Source organism: Cyprinus carpio, unplaced genomic scaffold (assembly GCF_018340385.1).
Source record: "Cyprinus carpio isolate SPL01 unplaced genomic scaffold, ASM1834038v1 S000006481, whole genome shotgun sequence".
NCBI lineage: Eukaryota > Metazoa > Chordata > Actinopteri > Cypriniformes > Cyprinidae > Cyprinus > Cyprinus carpio.
The window spans coordinates 1,434,592-1,448,617 of record NW_024879156.1 but is presented as its reverse complement, the minus strand read 5'-3'; the positions used below and the strand labels follow the sequence as shown (position 1 = coordinate 1,448,617).

The following is a 14,026-nucleotide window of genomic DNA, read 5'->3' as shown; positions in this document are numbered from 1 at the left end:
ATGAATGTGGTGTTTTTACACTGGTGAGATATTTGCGAGTGTTATATGTGAGAAACAAGCATAATAAAATGGCCTGATTTCATTGAAAATAACTTGCGGCATTGACGTGTTCCAGCGGGTGGGCATCGTAGAACTATGTGAAACTACAGAACACGGTGGGTTCTAAAATATATAGTGTAACTAATAAAAAAAAAATAACGTGTGGGATGTCTGTGTAGATATTATTATACCATATGCATACACCAAAAAAAAAAACAAACTCCTATGACTATTTAGACACAGGAGACATCAAGAACCAGTATACCCAATCTCAAACACAATGGTGACAATCACAAAATGCTTCATGATGCGTGATGAATGCTGGTAACACCATAGTAAAACTCCCAGCATGCAATGCAGTAGAAAAATTATTGTCACCACGGTTGAGGATAGAATGATAAATGTTGCTGGCGAAAGTCCATGCGCGACAGAGCTTTTTGTTTTATTATTCGATATTGACACATTAAGGTGGCAGTGGTTTACTAGTGTGGGTTTTGGTGTTTGTAGTCTCCGTACCTGAAACAATAAACGCAAAGAGAAGAGACAGCTTGTATGCCGGTTTATTTTACCATGAGGATAGCAGAAACCCAAGTTAATCGGCTACTTCAAGCGTTTGATGCAGCAATGCCACAAGGTTGGCGTGGTGACAATAGTGCAAAGGGCGGAGAAACCAACTACTGTGAGTTAGTAAAAATGGGTCAAGAGAACTAATTAAAGCAAACCTTGACCACCGGGATGGTTGGATCTTGTGGTGCTTTAAAAAAAAAAAAAAAATCAGGATATTGCATCCAAGGCTGGGCCGGGAGTCATTTTGTAGTTCTTGTGTGTCGCTGTGGCGGCTTCTGGTAAGTTGAGTGTGCACAGCAGGTGGTCATCACTAATGCACCAATCTTGCATTGAATAGTCAGTATTATCGCATGAACGGTACGCTTGGAGGGACGTGGGATCTGACTCGAGAACGCGTTGGGATGGGGAAGGAATGAATGTGGGTATCCTCGGTTAAAACAGCTTGCTGAGTTCAGGTTGGAATGAACCATATGGCGGGACTTTTTACTTTCGACCCCCTGGACTTTTATCCTCTGCCAACTGCTGGTCAAAACACCCAAAACTGTTGGGGTTGTCCCTTTTTACAAACCCAGCGTTGGGTTTATTTAACCCCGCCACCCATTTTGGTAGAGTGTAGTGATCTGAAAAAACAAACACAAAAAACTAAGCTATCTATCGTATCGTTATAATTTAAAGCCCCTGCCCCGTTTTGTTAACCAAAAGACAGAAAATTGGGGGAATGGCACCTATTGTATTATGGAATGTACTTAACTTCTTATCTGGAAAATTCTGCAGTGATCTGATATATAAAGGTTTAGTAGTGTGACTGTTACCTGATAATCCTTAATGGCAGAAGCTTCGTTGGGTTTCCTCTTGCTGTAGAAATAGACGTTTTCCATGGGGGTTTTGGTCCTTATGCCGCCGCTGATCCAGATCAAACCACCTGAGTGAAAAAGAGATTAAATGGTTGTGAAGATATGAAGGCAGAAATTATGTTTTTGGCATGCAGTATAACGTTACATAAAGTGGTAAATCGTCAGTGGTCAGAGAAACAGTGGGGTCTGTAGGTTTGTACTTCCTCTACTGCAGCTGTACCATGTGTCGTCAGCTCTTCCTAAATTCGAGGGAGAGTCAGTCAGTTACTGGATTGTGTTGTTCTTGTGTATTAAATGCTGCCTTAAAGTCACATGTCTTTTGAATATTGTTAATATCAGTCGAACAGTCAAACAATGTTTTTCATTTTCTGTCAAACCTTTGAGATGTTTTTTTCAGTCAGTCGAGCTTCTCCAACCAAATTTGGCAGTTTTCTTCTGATGATCTTGTTCAAGATGTCTCGAGAAATTCATTCGTTTATCAGAAGGGGGGGTTGGGGGTGGAGGACAACGATCTGCTCAAAGATCTCATCGACAGACAGAACAGAAGTTAATTAGCAAAAGGTTTTAGTTGTTGTTTTTGTTTTCTGCCGATGTGTCCTTTGAAAAATAATATATTATTTTATTACACACTACAGTCATATTCTGAGACACATAATTACAAATGTTTATATACTGCAAACTGTAAAACCTGACAAGTCACAGTAACTCCAACCGTTTGAGTAAACAGATTGCCTTTACTTAAACCATGTAAGTTTTAAAACTTTGTTATGACAATTAGGTAAATCAAGTGATTAATTAAGTGCTGATTGAGCATTAGTGATGAACAGCTGCTGTTTAACCAAACCCGCATCACCAGCTCCAACTTATTAATAACCAGACTGGACTTTAATTTCTGTCAGACCGTCTACAGAAGATCTGATTGAGGAATTAACTAAGGTTTAGATGTTGATTTTATTGTTTCATTTGAAAGTAACCCTGTTAGAGTCAGTGTTTGCTTTTAGTTGGGCTCTTGACCCTTGAACTCTGTCTTAGATTATTTTTATGGACGTTGTTAACCATGTGTTTTTGAAACATGTTTGTTATAACTCAAAAAAACCCAGAGAAACTAATGATCAGGTATTGGTTGTTATACAGCATATGTGGTGATGTAATCATCAATTATGGAGCTGTTCAGAATTCAAAAATCTTACTAAATAGTGTGTTCTATAGTTAGTTCAGTTGATTACAATGAAAAAGCCATTCAAAAAGTCAGAGATTCTTTCATAATCAGTTAATATAAAGGACTTTCCAAACAGTTTGGTCTTCTATGGTGTCAATTAGTCACCACACAGACATCACTAATCAGAAATATGAACCTCAACAATGGTCTAACGAAAAAAAAAAAAAAAAATATATGGTGGTGATATGTATCACACGTACTATTGTAGTACAAAACTCATCCATGGCTCCCAGCATGCTCCTGCTGCCTTGTTTGTATTTTTTTATTTTTATTTTTTATTTTTTTTATGGTCACCATTGTTGAGGTTAATATTCTGATTATTGATGTCTGTGTGTGACTAAGTGTCACCACAGAAAACCAAACTGTTTGGAATGTTCTTTATATTAACTGATTATCACAGAACCACTTTTCTTAGAAAATCACTTTTACTGTAAACCAATCCAAAACTAATTACACAAACCCCTTTTTCATCAGAGATTACACTTCCAAACAGTTCAATAATTGCAGATTATCATCACCAATATACAGTATAATAACCAACATCTAGGTACAAAGTTAGATAAAAAAAAAAATGCTAAACCTGAATGCACTGTAAGTTGCTTTTGGATAAAAGCATCTTCTAAGAGTGTGAGTGTGTGGTATAGCACCTGATGATATTTTCTCTGGGCTTTTGAGTTACAACAAATGGTTACAACAGCCAACGAAAATACTAAGGGGACTGAAATCAAGGGTCAAGAGCCCAACTAAAGCAAAACACTGATCTCTAACATGGTTACTTTAAATGAAAACATAAATCAACATCTAAACCTTTGTAATTCTCAATCAGATCTTCTGTAGACGTCTGACAGAAATAAAGTCAGTCTGGTTATTAATAAGTGGAGCTGGTGATGCTGTTTGTGGGGTTGTTTAATCAGATCTTGAGAGATTTAATGTATTTTATTTGAGTTTATTTTATCTAAGGCTGTGTCTGAAGTCAGTTGTAGTTCTTGTGTTTCTCTTTTCTTCAGTGATTCTGTTTGTTAACAGCAGGTGTTCATCACTAATTCACAATAATCACTCAATTAATCACTTAATTATTTAATTGCAATGTATATTTTCTTTCAGTGAACTCAACTGAATTAAGTTCAGAGTACTCATAACTGTTAAGTTTTAAAGCTTAAATGGTTTAAGGCAATCGGTTTCCTCAAACGGTTTGAGTAAACCTAACTTGTCATGTTTTTAAGGATATCTGTTTACACAAAAGGTTTGAGTTACGTTACTTGTCGGGTTTTACAGTGTGAAGATATATTGTAATATGCTATTTGTTTTACCTTTCAGTTTATTTTATTTATTTCTTTTTTTATCTGTTTTCAGCTGACCTGTGAGTTTGCAGTAGTCCTCTGCTGTTTTTATGGCTTCAGAAATCTTCAGCATATCTTCAGGTTTTCCTTCATGAAGATCACGATCAGCTCGAACGAGAGCTTCTGAAAACCTAACAGAGAAATGCAAGTTAGTGTTTTAAACTTGTACATATTTTATTTTATTTTTTTGCAATTGGTGATGCAGAGAATTAAATATTGTACAATCAGCAGCACAGATATCACTTCTAATACAAGCAGAGAAACTCACATGTCTTCGATGATGTTGCAGATCTTGTGCTGATAGGCCTGGCGATGAAGAGTGTATCGGGTGCGAAACATGTCATAAACATTATCAGCCTCCTGTGAGACACACAAACATCAGTGTGTCAGAGATCCCACAATCCAGTCCTCACACTGAACATTTTTAACATTTTGTTGAACACAAAAAAAGCTATTTAAAAGTCTAAAGTGTTTTTTGTCCATGGAATGGTACACTGTAAAACCCGACAAGAAACTTAACCATTTGAGTAAACAGATTGCCTTGATAACAAACAGAATCACTGAAGAAAAGAGAAACACAAGAACTACTACAACTGACTTCAGACACAGCCTTAGATAAAATCAACTGAAATAAAATGCATTAAATCTCTCAAGATCTGATTAAAACACAAACCCCACAAACATACACACCATCAAACCAGGGCTCCACTTAGGGGGTAATAACCAGACTGACTGAATTTATTCTGTCAGACGTCTACAGAAGATCTGATTGAGAATTAACTAAGGTTTAGATGTTGATTTATTGTTTCATTTGAAGTAACCATGTTAGAGATCAGTGTTTGCTTTAGTTGGGCTCTTCTGTAGACGTCTGACAGAAATAAAGTCAGTCTGGTTATTAATAAGTGGAGCTGGTGATGGTGTTTGTGGGGTTGTTTAATCAGAGTTTGTGTTAATGGCTTTTAATTGTAAGGATGCTTTGGTCAATCATAGAGAGTGTCATTGCAAATGTGTGCGATTTCAAACATTTATGACATGTCTCATGATATATATTATTCAAAGTGACAGGAATTCTGCTTCTTTTTAAAGGGTCTTTAAAAGTCTTCATTCGCCTAAAGTGAGCCTTTAAAGATGTCTTAAAATAGAGCAGAAAGACTTTATTAATGTAAGTAATGCCATTGATGGTTGCATGCATTTAAAAAAAATTAACATATTTGTAATCTTTTTCATTAACTAACATTATCAAAGATTAATAGATACTGTAACAAATGTATTGTTCATTGTTAGTTCATGTTAATTAATACCTTACCATGTAGTGAGTACTGTAAAAAGTATTTGAGTGTCTGTCTCTTTTCATCTCTCTGTCTGTCTCCTCTCAACTATCTGTTTTTGTTTTTCTCTGATAGACTGTATCAGAGGCCTCACAGGCTCACCAGCGCCTCTTCTTTCTCAGGGACACTGAAGAAGAACCAGCTGTCTTCAGCCATCCCTGGTGAACTTGCTACCAGTGTGGGATCGAGAGCATCCTGACCAGTTGTATCACAGTCTGGTTATGGGGAACTGCTCAGTGGCTGACCACAAGGCACTGCAGAGGGTGGTGAAAAACTGCCCAAAACATCACAGGGACACCACTTCCTGCTATTGAGGACATCCAGAGAAAACGTTGTTTTATGTCGAGCTCGCAGCATTCTGAAGGACTCCTCTCACCCTGACCACAGACTGTTTAACCTCCTGCCCTCCGGGAGGCGCTTCAGGAGCCTCCGGATAAGGACCAGCAGATCCAGGAACAGCTTTTTCCCTACAGATGTCGGGAAGTCGTGGCCTAATGGGTTAGAGAGTCGGACTTGCAATCCAAGGGTTGTAAGTTTCGAGTCTCGGGCCGGTAGGAATTGTAGGTGGGGGGACGTGCATGTAGAGTGCTCTCTCCACCCCTCAATACCACGACTGATGTGCCCTTGAGTAAGGCACAGAACCCCCAACTGCTCCCCGGGCGCTACAGCATAAATGGCTATACCGTGTTCATGCTGTGTGTGTGCACTTTGGATGGGTTAAAAGCAGAGCACGAATTCCGAGTATGGGGCACCATACTTGGCTGTATTGTCACGTCACTTAACTCACTCGCTCAGTTACTGAATTCAGCCCTCTGACACCCCCCCCCCCATCCAACACCCCCCCCACCACACACACACACAGACTACTCAACCCTCCTCATCACTACATCTGATTTATTTATTTATTTACAAACATGAAAAAAAACAGTAAACTTGTTATTTACTGTCTGTTCATCCAGAATACTGAGTAATCCATTTGCACACTGAAATATTTTTTATGCACTTTATTATATTGTCCATTGCACTAGTGTAAATTATGTTCATATGTTCATAGTTTCTGCTTATTGTGTACATACACTTTTACATAATCCATCTGTATAGTATGTTCATAGCACACCTATCTGTATATCATGCTGATAGTATTTAAAATCTGTAAATTATGTCCATAATACTGCCTTATTTGTACATTTGTAACATATTGTAGACACTGTTTATCCTGTTCTTACTGCTTACTGCACTTCTAGCTAGATGCTTATGCATTAAGTTGCCTTGTACCTTACATGTACAATGACAATAAAGTTGAATCGAATCTAATCTAAAAAATAAAATAAAATTGCCCTCAAACTGTAAAATTTTCACATTGCAAAAACTTCAAACTTTCAGGCTATACTTTCTCAAGCCAACCTAAATTTTGACTTGACAAACTTTATTAATTTAGTTGATGTTAATGCTGGTTATAAATTAAATCACTTTACAGAAAAAAGCAAATAACACCTTTCTAACACCATCCTATAATATATTTAAAAATACATTTAAAATCTTTTCCTTGTATGGCCCTTCTGCCTTTCTTCAAAATGATTTAATATTGTTTTAATATCGTTTGTTCTTTTATGTAAATTAGGTGTCATGAACTGGAGTGCATTTTCTGCACAATACAACCAGAGTTCCAGGTTGCAACTTATACTTATTGCAAATAGTGGCAAGTATCTGCACCTCAGTATTGTAGTACATTATAAAACAGTATGCAATAAAAAACATATTGAGTGTAAATTAAAATTTTAATTCAAATTATTATATGGATGCCACCTTATTGGGACAATAAAGCCCTCCCTCACAACTTTTTGATTATTTCCTTCATTTTTATTGAAAATACATGCTTTCTGATGTGATTTGAAATTTGAAAAAGGAGAAAAAAAAATAAACTTAAGTCAAAAGGAACACTCGAACCCGGGTCGATTGCATCAAATTGTAAACAACACACGTTTTACCATCTGCACTACTAGAGCTGACGACTGATTTTCATCTGTTTTACTCTTGAATAGCTCAATAAGACATATATGAGGTGCCATTAAAGTGTAATATTACAATATACACAGTGAAGTAAAGTGCAACATAATGTTAATATATTGTAAATAAAATACTACAGGTGTCAGGTGTGTTTGATTAGGGTTGGAGTTGAAGTCTGCAGGACTGTGGCTCTCCAGGACCGACATTGCCCCTGACGTGCGCTGTTGAATGCCTTCCTGTTGTTTAAGATCTTGAATGGCCAGGTGCCTCAACCACTTACTTTTATTAAACAAAAAGATCTTACTTACAGACCTACTAGATCTGATCTAAGAGGGGAATGTGTAGTTCCACTCAGGCAGACATCATTCCTTCAGTTGTTTTTTGTTTGTTTGTTTGTTTGTTTGTTTTTGTAAAATGGTCACAGCTGTGGAATATCATACAAACTGAAATAAGAAACAGTACTTTCTTTATACTTGGAATCAGCTTTTGAATTATCAGAAATGGTATTTTTATTCAATATTATTGTTAATTCATTTTAATATTTGTATGTTTGTTTGCTGCTGATATTTACCATGTTCATTGCCCACTGTAAAAAAAAATTTCCCATTATTTATTTACCCTAATATATGTAAATCTTTGTTTTTGTGGTTGTTTTAACATCTAGCCTGATGTTTACAGTTGGAAATTAGCCAGCTAGTATTGGCGCATTCACAGAATTCTTAATTAATGTGATTGTCCTTATAGACCATTTCAACGGCAACATAAACTGCTAAATGCATAAATTTAATTTAATTTAATTTATTTTTTTTAATTAATTTAATAAACAAACGTAAATGCCCATGTGCGATTTTTTGGCCCAAACTTAACTTCCGGTAGACTTCCGCAAAGAATCAATAACAACGGAGTGGATTATTTCTGATAACAAGCAAAATAAATAAGTAAATTAGATTAGCTAGCAAGTTAAAACTATGCCTTGCCTGGCTGCCAAGCCTTTCTTCACACAGCGGTGATCCAGAAACAGTGGTTTCACCAGTAACAGCTGTACACAAACGCTGCTTTATCTGGCAAGATGAAGTGAAAAGGACATTGATAATTTTCTGAAGACAGTCAATTTCCTTCAGAGGTACAGTGATATAAAAACCTGTGCCGCGTTTTGATTTTGAAACGTGCAGTGCTCATGTTTATTCATCAAAGCCTTTTGGAAAAAATATATGTGATGGTCAGTTTTGATATTGTGGTGGGTTGCCACAAATAAAACAATGTATGGGAAACACTGAGTTGCATTACACAGCCCAACAATCTGAGCCCAACTTTCAGGCTACTTATCACCTTCATTTTGACTGTGTTTGTAGCTGGTGCCATATTAATAGCCACTAAACGTTAGCCAGACAGATAAACAAACACAGACAGTTAACTTCGGGCCAGGTGCGTACATCCAATGAAACAGTCTATAAATAAAAACAAAAAAAACTCACTAACAGTATCTCTAACATTATCTGAAGGTTTAAAATTTGAATCTTGAATACCATGAGTCAAATGAATCGAACATGTCATATTTGCATTAAAGGTATGTTTAGTTATAAATAATAGTGTGATGATTGAATCAGGCACCTTGTCTCTGAAGCAGATGTGATTTCTCCCGTTCACTTCACAGACTCGAGCAAACTTCAACAGACGCTGATGATCAAAACTGTTTTGAATGCCAAGGTGATGACAGTCTCTGCAAAATTAAGTATATGAAAATAAAATCGAGACACAAATGACTTCATATCTGTTTGGCTCTGGTTTGTGTTTGATCTGGTGCCTTTATTTCACACTAACCTACTGTAACAAAAGAATAAGACAAGGTTCAGTTTGAGTTTTCAGTACATACTAGTGATGTTCGATTCTTGAACGAATTGTTCTTTTGAGCTGGTTCTCAGGAAGTAACCGGTTGAGCCGGTTCACACAATCGAACAGAATCAAACTTTAGTTCCCGGTTGAGGACGCAGGACGCACAGCCGAAGTATTATGTCCGACTCAAAAAGAACCGAATGAGCCAGTTTAACCAACTGTTGAAGTTTGCCGAGGATTACAGAGGATTCTGACGAGTGAGTTGCACTGTGTGTGTATCACCAAGGACTTGAACTAGCGTGATGCTTAAAGTTTCTTCATAACAAACAAAACATACACTGTAAAAAGTGATTCTCTATATTTACTCAATATAATTGTGTCAAAAGATTACAAGCAATATTATTAATTAAATTTAACACATTTTAATTAATTAGAATTAACCATTCAAAATGAGTAGAATAACATGAAAAAATTAAGTAAAATACACACAAAATATTGATTTCATTGGACAAAAAACAAACAAACAAACAAACACTATGCTAAAGAATACTATGTTATGCATGCCAGACCAGTAGTTGGCGATCATGAAACACCCTTCGAAAACATTATATGCATGTACACGACGTCAAACTGTTTTTACAAATTCCCATTTTTCGTTGCTTACATAGATATGATACAGGCATCATGTTCAAAAGGTTGTGTCTTAAGGCCCCCAAAACAGAGTTATTGAAGACACCTAAAGTTCATGAACAGAATCACTGAAGGAGAAAAATCTAAATTTTGGTTACCATTACGGTGGTCAGTGTTTGCTTTAGTTGGGCTCTTGACCCTTAACAGTTTAAACTTTTTTTTTTTCTTGCTGTAGTTGTGATACAGCAGCTAGACAAGCCAAGAAGGAAATGAGATCAGGTGGTGTTATTTGTTTTGACATCATTTGGTTTCTGACTTGGGTGTGTCTTGTCAATAACAGGCGCCCTGTGGTTGTACAATATAAGTTCTGGTATTTACAGCATAATCAGAGAGACTCTTGGAAGCACTTCTGATCAAAACCTTTTTAAAAAGGAAAATAATCTTTTATTTAGGCACACGGACATCAAGAATCAGCCTGAGAACCTCAACGATGGTGACCATTAAAAAGCATGTTGCACTGCATTCTGGGTTCCACCAATCAAAACTCATTTATCGTTCCCATCATGCTTTGCAGCATGAATAAATTATGAGCAACAATTCTTTAGTAGCTTGTTTTGTGATGCTTACAGTTTATCTGTATATGCTGTGTCACCATTTTTGAGATTCATACGCTGGTTCTTGATGTCACTGTGTGCCAAAAGAAGGTTCCCCTCTCTTTGTTTTAATCAGAATTCTTAAACTCTGGATTATACTGAAAATTCCAGATCTTTTATTGGTGAATCACAGCGCTGCTATAATGAATGTTAATTTAACTCCGAGATGAGCCTCTAAATGAGTTCAGATATTCAGGTAAAACAAAGATTATGCAAAAGCATAACCAACACCACCTGATCATCTTTTCTCTTAGCTTGTCTAGCTGTTATAACTGAGTTACAACAGCAAGACAAAATGTAATATTAAATCATCAAGGGTCAGGAGCCCAACTAATTTACCCTTTTTTCCTTCAGTGATTCTGTTCGTGAACTTTAGGTGTCTTCAATAACTCTGTTTTGGGGGCCTTAGGACACAACCTTTTGAACATGATGCCTGTATCATATCTATGTAAGCAACAAAAAATGTGAATTTGTAAAAAGGTTGACGTCATGTGCATGATTATATTGTTTTCAAAGGGTGTTTCATGATCGCCAACTACTGGCCTGGCATGCATAAACATAGTATTCTTTAGCATAGTGTTTTTTTGTTTGTTTGTTTTTTGTCCAATGAAATCAATATTTTTGTGTAAATTTTACTTATTTTTTCATGTTATTCTACTCATTTTGAATAGTTAATTCCAATTAATTAAAATGTGTTAAATTTAATTAATAATATTGCTTGTAATCTTTTGACACAATTATATTGAGTAAATATAGAGAATCACTTTTTACAGTGTAGGCTACTGGAGATATGCTTAAGAATAATTTTATTAAAAAGCCCTGGATTTTTATTAAAACATGGAAAAACCTGAATTTTAACACTGCTTATTGTGCATGCAGATCATATTTTAAGTTGTTTAAGCGAAATCAAGGAGTTTATAAGACTGGTTTATTCTTTGTTTTATTTTGATTTTTTGATTTCACAGACATGTAGAACACATCCACATTTGTGCATCAATGTCTGTAATGTCTGCTGTAGGTGCAAAACTTTTAGGAATTTTATCTAATCTGTGGGCTAGTCAATACTAGGATTCCTTCCATCCGCGAATGAAACTGTGACCACTAACACCATTAACACCATTTTTTTATTTGAACGTTTTAATATGTGTTGACACAAATTACTTAATTTGAATGTTTGATACAACATGGCTCTGAGTTGTAAGAAAAGTAATGCATAGTGACATCGTTGCATGATGACGTCAAGAACCGATGGATCATCTTTTTGATCCAGTTCAATAAACCGAACTGTCCAAAAAGAACCGATGCGTGGAAATGAATTGGATTTGCATCACTAGTACATACAAATCATAACAATATTTCACAGCTCAGGATAGTCATTAGTGAAGATTTGAGATTGTTCTTTTCATTGATGTCACGGTGCCAATTTCATGCAGCTTTACACTCACTAGTCAGATGACATCTATGACTGATGATTCGCTCAAAAAGTTCAAATAGATGCTTGATTATAGCAGCATCCTTACAAAATGCCAAATAATATTTACCGTGCAAAATAGTCCCATTTGTCTACATCAATCCCGTTCTGTTTATTTGCCACAATCTCATACAGGAAGGATTTTTGTTCATCTCTGCCTTCATATGTCCACTGAAAAGAAAAGCAATATGCTTTACTTTAACTTTTCCATTGAAGGTTGTAGGTTAATCTGTTTTATGAACATGGAGCGGATTTAAACAGTTGTGTATCAGATTCATGCATTTGGTCATTAAAGGTGGGGTATGTATTTTTAGAAAACCGAATCTGCCGAGTACAAAAAAAAAAAAATTTGTAGCCAATCAGCAGTAAGGGGCGTGTCTACTCATGATGTAGAGGAGAGAGTACTCGGTGCAACAGGATGGACATTACCTAAGCTGAGCGATGACAGAAAGATAGAGATGGCGAATAAAAAACAAAAGAGGAAAGCATCTGTGGAACAAAAGAAAGCTTACGATAAGGCAAGAAGTAGGTCCCGTGTAAATATCGGATCAGCTTTCCAGTGCTAGAGAGAACTCAAAGAGCAGGAAAGCCTGCAATCGGATGCCGAGGTTCTCTTGTTTCTTCTCGATAGTAACATTGATTTTGCTTTGTTTCACAGAACTAATATATGCTGGCTTTTGCTTGAATATGCTGGTGTGTCATGTTCACTTTGTTTGTTCATTTGCAATCGTATTGTCTTTCCCTTCAGCTATGATAGACACATTAATTTCCACACCCTACAAGCCTGGATCGTCTAAACCTCCTCCACTGTTTCAAGCGTCAGCTCCCAAAGTGTGTCCGAAAAGTAAGAAAATATGTTTAATACAGCAGATAATAATACAGCAGATTCCACCATAATTGTTTGACTGGGTTGTGTACGTATGTGTGGGGCGGAGCTATCAAAATAGGGGCAAGACCCTTTTGGGGTAGGGGCGTGTTTGGAAGTTTGGAATATTCTTATTACACATTTTGTTATCCGTAACACAGAAGCCTTGAACTGTTACATGTAAAAAAAAAAATCAACGTGGGGGATAACCAAAATATAGTGAGATTAATGAGATCCTTCCTGAACCCGAAGTCCAAAGACTTTTTCTCTCTCCTCCAAATGTTTTTTTTCTCTCTCTTTCTCTTCAAAACTTTTTTTCTCTCTCTTCAAAACTTTTTTTTTTCTCTATTCAATTTGTTTTACTCTCTCTCTCTCTTCAAAACTTTTTTTCTCTCTCTTCAAAACTTTTTTTTTCTCTATTCAATTTTTTTTACTCTCTCTCTCTCTTCAAAACTTTTTTCTCTCTCTTCAAAACTTTTTTTTCTCTATTCAATTTTTTTTCTCTCTCTCCTCAAAAACTTTTTTATTTTCAAAACTTTTTTTTCTGAAAACCAGATCAAACACATTTACACATTTGTCTAAAAACATTTAGATTAATTTTGCTCTCTTAATATATACAAATGAAATTTTTTACATAATTTGCTGAAAGATTCTGTTCTTTGTGTTGTTCTAATTTTGATAATTTAAATTTTAAACTGGTATGTTATAAATTAAATTAAAATCTACTATTACCCAACAGTCAGTTTTGGTCACCCCACCTGTCAGACCAGAGTTTCATCCCTGACCTCAGTTTGTACCTCTGAGGTTTTTGCCCCTTTGATTAACTCTTTAATGAAGATCACGTCTTTATCTTCCAGTCCATGTTCTTTCAACACGTCTTCATTCTCAGCCTTCAGACTCTTCACAATGTCATCGAACATCAGAACTGACATCTGCTCATGCTGCAGTAAAGACACAAAGACAGATGAAATCATAAACATATAAAGTACAGATTCATTGCTGAACTGAACTCCACTGGGTGCATGAGAATGTCATTGTAGGAACGATTATGATATTATTACGTTCCTTGACAAACATCATATCACATGTGTTATGGCCAAGCAATATAGCTCGACTACGCCACCCAATTAAAGAGCTGGGACTCTTAAATAAAATAACCTTATCTTTTACTTGCAAGTTCCTTTAGTTTGGTGGGAGCAACACAACAGACCTACCCAAAC

General features: G+C 36.1%; 1 pseudogene; it reads right to left on the bottom strand.

Annotated features, from left to right (window-relative positions):
* Positions 1–262: 262 nt before the first annotated feature.
* Positions 263–13,780, bottom strand: LOC122143669 (annotated as a pseudogene).
* Positions 13,781–14,026: the final 246 nt, after the last annotated feature.